General features: G+C 56.0%; 1 pseudogene across 1 annotated transcript; it reads right to left on the bottom strand.

Moving 5' to 3' along the window:
- Window positions 1-577: 577 nt before the first annotated feature.
- Window positions 578-4654, bottom strand: LOC307065216 (phosphoethanolamine/phosphocholine phosphatase-like; annotated as a pseudogene). Its single transcript has 4 exons — window positions 4581-4654; window positions 3572-4449; window positions 753-837; window positions 578-693 (listed from the first exon to the last, which is right to left on the bottom strand). The product of its transcript is annotated as a phosphoethanolamine/phosphocholine phosphatase-like (transcript).
- Window positions 4655-5658: the final 1004 nt, after the last annotated feature.

Below are 5658 nucleotides of genomic sequence, written 5' to 3' on the forward strand. Positions count from 1 at the left end.
ACCCTGCACCCTCCCAGATTCACCACACTCCTTTCCCTTCTTCCCCTATAAAATTTTGCCCAACCCTCGCCTGGGTGCGACTTCTCTGGCCCCTTTCTCTCGGACCAGTGAACGTCACCCAGGAGCGCACCCTAATAAAGCTCACTTGAAGCTTTCCTCTGTTTCGCGATGCCGTTTGTTAAGATCCGACCTTACACTTACACATCAAGGATGGCTCTGAGCTGAATTTCTGCAAAACAAGACTATCCTGTGTGAAGAACCCAGTAGAGCTTTGTATCCCATCAGCTACAGGAAGAGAATGGCTGCAGGCTACTGAAAGCCAGCAGCATTTACAACTTAACTCCCATGGCCTCTGCAGTGCTACGTCTGAGTTTTCTGTTTCTGCCCCTGTACCAAACAGCTCTGGTGTAATTCCTCGTTCCTTCCTCCACCCACCCCCACCAACCCGTCCCCTTACCTGTGGTCCGTAGCCCTCTGCTCCGCGCTCGGATGCTGCTGGGGTGCCAAGGACCCACGGGATGGGTCGTTCCCAGCCGCCGGGCGCTGGCTTCCTAGAACCCCGCCAGCTCACGTGGCGCTAACAGCTAGGAGCCCCAAGGATGCCCCGCGCCAGGTGTGCTCTGGCTGGGACGCCCACTTCCGGGACACGCTCCTCCGGGAGAGGCACGCAGACCACTGCCACGCTCAGGTGACCTGCAGCCAATGCCGAGCAAGACCCACACAGGCGGTGCCGCGTCCGCACGGTGCAGCACAATCTCGGCGCTCCAGGCACGGGCGCCAGGGGTCGGGCATCTCCTCTCCTGAGAGGCCGCTAACGATGCCCCGGGGCATGGGCCCCTGTGGCACGGAGACCACTCCAGGCTGGACTCACCGCCAACGCCACCAGGAGGAGCATTTGGTGGGACTCAGCAAACAACCCAATGTTTTAAATGGAAAAAGGACTTGAAAGATCCTTCTCCAGATAAGACATATAAATGGTCAGCAAGCACATGAAGAGATGTTAATCATCATCAGTCGTGATGAAATGCAAGTTAACACCACAACGCCGACCCCTCCACACACTAGAAGGCCTACAATCAAGAAAGCTAAAAATAACAAATGTTGGCAAAAATTTAGAGAAACTGATACAAAATTTCCCACAGGGAAAATGAGTAAGTTCCGGAAGTGGATGCTGAGAATATTTGTACAACATGAATGTAGTTAATGCCATAGAACTGTATGCTCAAAATGATTTAAATGGTAAATGTTATGTTATGTGGGGGGGTTTAACATAATTTAGCCCCTGCTTTATACCAGACCCCAGAGTCAAAGCTTCTCATCCATTTTCTCACTTTTACTTAACCTCCTAGGATCTTCACACTCCCATTTAACAGACGAAGCTGAACCTGAGAGGTTAAACTAAGTGACTTGCCCAAGGCTCACTCGGCGAAGTCTACACTATTCAATGTTACTGTATTTACTGAACACCTGCTAGAGCACCTACTGAGCAATACCTCCAGCACCTGCCAGAGACATTGTGGGAAGACCAGGATGAACGGGGGCTGAAAGCAGATTACAAAACATGGGTAGATCCTGGGGCCCTGCTCTCAAACACTGAAGTTTCTTGGAGTGGAGGGGATGGCCTGTGCCACCCTTGTGGAGCCTTTTATTCCACGCCACCGCACCCCCACAGAGGAGGGAAGCAGCTGGCCTGATACTGAATATTAGCTCAGCTGGGAGGAGTCCTGGGGCTTTGAAGAAGGCATCTCCTGCCCCACTCCCCACATTGCCCCCTAGAGTCCAGTATGTGGGCACAAGCATCCCTATGGCGGGGCAGGAGGCACATCTCATGGCACCCCTCTCCTCCCGCCCTGCAGTAATGACACTGTACACATACACCCGCCAGAAGGACAATGAACTCTCCTTCTCTGAGGGCACCATTATCTGCATCACCCGCCACTACTCCGATGGCTGCTGTGAGGGCATCAGCTCAGAGGGGTTTGGATTCTTCCCCGGGAACTATGTGCAGCCCAGCTGCTGACAGCCTGGGACCTCTGGGATGCTGACCCAAGCACCGCCTTGAGTGAGCCTCTTGAGTCCCACACCAAAGCCTGCTCCAGTCAACACTGGACCAGTCCGGCACGCCTCCTGGGCTGTGAGCTGTGTCTGTTCCTTCCCCCCATTGCAGTGGGATGGCGTCCTGGTAAAGACAGAGGAGGTACCCAGAGGCCTGCTGGAGACAGGAAAAAACTGGAAGCCAAGGAGTTTCGTGACCTTACCCACAGGGAACCCTTACGCCATGCAAGACAGGGTCTCAGCTGCAAGTGCCAACTTTGAATAAAATTCTGATGACCTCCTGATGAGGGCCCTGCAGGGCTAGCGGGCCGAGGGACTGAAACGCAACCCACTTGTAAGGCTCCCACTCATTGAGCCTCCTCTGCCTGCCCTAAGCAGCAGTATCTCCCATCTCCTCGGTGCTCACTGAGCCCTCCACACTAGACCCGTGCCCCTCTGCGAAGGTGGGCCGCACCCTGCTCTTTTGCCTGTTGCCTGCTTTGTTATGTATTCAGTCTTGGTTCCCCAGGCTGGGCACTCCTCCAAGAGTGGGGACCAGCTCCCTCACTTAGATGGGGCTCTCTGAGAGCAGAGATCACCTCGCCCTCATCCCCCAGACGGCAGCGTGAGACACCTCGCTCACCTCCGCCCCTTCACCTCCTTCACAGCTCTGAAACCACAAGAGGGAGGTGGGCCTTGGGTTTCCACTGGCTCTGCTTTAAAGCATCATGGCTTTCTGTTCCATACGGGAGGAGAGGGACTCAAAAGGCCCAGTCAGTGGGGCGACTTTGGTTAAGTCCCTGGTTTCTTGCTGCATAGACGAGGCTGGGGTGCAAGGAGACATTTTCGGGCTCTGTGAGGTCCCTGGCTGGCCAGAACCGAGCCCCGGAACAGTGTGCTACCTCTTTCCACCAACATGAGGTGACTATTCCCTCTAGCTTTTTATCCTGTGGGGATGCTAACAGGGTGGGGGAAGGGAGGCAAGGAGTGTAGTGTAGTCACAGTAGGTAAAGCAAGATCTAGGCCTCAGACCTTCGGCAGGGAGCGCCACCTCTCTCTGTGGGGAGTCCAGTGCGGGGGAGGTCGGGGTGGTGCATTTCGGGGCCTGGGTCCCCTGGACAGAAAACTGGAGGAGGGAGGCCATGCAGCCCAAGGCAACAGTTAACTGCACCGCGGCGGGACATGTTCCTTCTTGACCCTGACAGGGAACCCTGTCCTCCCAGCTGGGAGGACAAGGTTTGTGGAAACACTGCTGCCTGCTCAGATATGCGCGCCACCCTGGTGCGGCCAGACTCTGGAATTCGCTTGCAGTGGGAATGGGGGAGGCAGCCAAGCTGGGTTAACTGCACAGATGGGGACAGCTCCCAACTCCCTCCTCCAGTCCCCAAATGGACCAACCTGGGATTCCGGGAAATCCCGGAGGGATATACCAAAACGAAAGGGAAAGGGAGTAATAAAACTAGCTTTCTCTTTCCCGACCCCCACCGCCCCACCCCCTCCCCGCCCAGGTGGCCCCTGCAGGCCACGTCCTCAGCACCTGATGCAGGTGTAGGCGCACTTCAGTGGAGATTTCCCAGGGCACCACCCTGGCGAGGAAGGAGCTGGGCTCGGCCTTCTGTGCCTCCTGCATAAGGCGGTGCATGGGGTAGTGGTGGCGCAGGAAGGCCACTTCACCGCCTGCCAGCAGCCCCGTGGGGCAGAAGTCGTTGGCGCCGTCGCTCACGTACAAAAGGCACTCGAAGGGCACGCCGTCGTGGGCCTGCTCGTGCAGATAGTCGCTGAGCACCTTGTGCTGGCACATGTTGGCGGGGCAGCGAGCGCAGCTGTGCGTGTGGAAGGGCTGCAGCGCCAGCAGCCCCCAAGGGTCGGGCCCCAACGGGTTGCTGAAGATGTGGCAGAACAGGCCGTGGTGACCGGCGGCGCACAGCACACTCTCCACGCCAAAGGTGTTGGCGTCTGAGATGAGAATAACCTCAAAGCAGGCGCCCTGCTTGGCCACAAACTGCAGCAGCTCGCCCGTGCCGGGCAACAGGGGGATGGCCTCGTAGATGGCGCGCAAGTCCGGCGGCCGCACGCCCTGCTCGCCCAGGTACTGGAAGACGCGCTGCATGTACTCGTTGTAGAAGCCCTCGCGCTAGGTGGCACACAGGCTCTCAGGCAGCCGCTGGCCCGCCACGGCACGCGCACGACGGAGTCGTCGTGGTTTCGTCCACGATAGTCTCCTCCAAATCGAAGGTCAGGAGGAAGCGTGGCGCGCCGGGCGCAGCCATCCCGCTCTCCTCTACCAGCTTTGTCCTGAGCGACCAAATCCTTTTGTGGTCACCAAAGAGTCCCTCAGAGGAAAGCGGGACAGGACCTCTGAGCTCCTCCTGCAGGGCGGGGAGCGGCGGCTGCGGAGGTCTGTCCCGGCTGAGTCTGGAGTGTCGAGAGTGGGGAGAGGGCCGAGCTGAGGTATTTGGGCGCAGGATGGAGCAAGGGGTGCTCACGGGAATTGGAGGGGACGCTGCGTCTTATCCATCCCCGGATTTCTGGGCTCCGGCTCTCACGAGTCCTTCCAGTCCAGAGGGTCCGTGAATGGTGTGCATCTGGGCCGTTCCCTCCACTTGCCCCCCATCCCCATGTTATGTGTTTTTAACCACAATAAAAAAATGAATGAAACACTGATAATACGTTACAACATGGATAAACATTGAAAACATTCTAAGTCAAAGAAGTCATACTGAAAAGGCCACTCATATCACAACCATCTTGTGTGCTTTAAATCCATAGCAGTTTTGAAAGTGAGGGGAAGGGACTTTCCTGGTGGTCCAGTGGTTAAGACTCTGTGCTCCCAATGTAGGGGGCACAGGTTCGATCCTTGGTCAGGGAACTAAAATCCTGCGTGCATAGCATGGCCAAAAATTAAAATAAAATAAACGTCATTGGCCTGGTTTTGGGTCATAGCATCATCCTTGAACCCATCAGAGCACCCACAGGATGGAACATGGGATTGGCTAGATGTGGATCATATGCCCATCTTCAAGGTGGGTAGCATCAGCCCTCTGGAACTGTTTGGACTGGAAACAGATAAGAAGTTCCCAAAGGAAAGCTGAGGTTCTGGACTTTGGCATGAGAACAGATGCTGGCTTGGGGAAAGCGGCAGATTCCACACCACTGACGGCCCACTGCACAGCTGTGGGATCTGAAGGCCAAGGAAGGAAGGGGCTGATTTAGGGTCAGGGGCTGCAGCCACCCATCCAGTGCTCTTGCTGTCCGCCCACAACAGCAAGAACCTCTTCCTCTTGCAAAAGGCACAGCCCTCCTTGATGTCTCTGGTGGCGGGAGCCCAGGAGTCACACCTGCCCCATGGCCACATGACTCAACCATCCCCCAAGAACAATACTGCTCATTTATCCAGTCTCCTCCCTCCTTTACAAAGAGCAGAGACTAAATGCTATGGTGGTTAGGAAATTCTTGCTCAATGAAGCAGTGAGAGGCTCAAGGATTATGCCGTATCATGGAATCCATCATTGGCAGCTTTCAGAGACCACATGGGTGCACGTGGCTCTCCAAGACCATGCAGCCTCAGTGTGAAACTGTCCATTGGGTGGCCCAGTTGCTCCCGTATCTTTGACTCTTAATGAG

The sequence above is a fragment of the Hyperoodon ampullatus genome (assembly GCF_949752795.1).
Source record: "Hyperoodon ampullatus genome assembly, chromosome: 16".
Taxonomy (NCBI): domain Eukaryota; kingdom Metazoa; phylum Chordata; class Mammalia; order Artiodactyla; family Ziphiidae; genus Hyperoodon; species Hyperoodon ampullatus.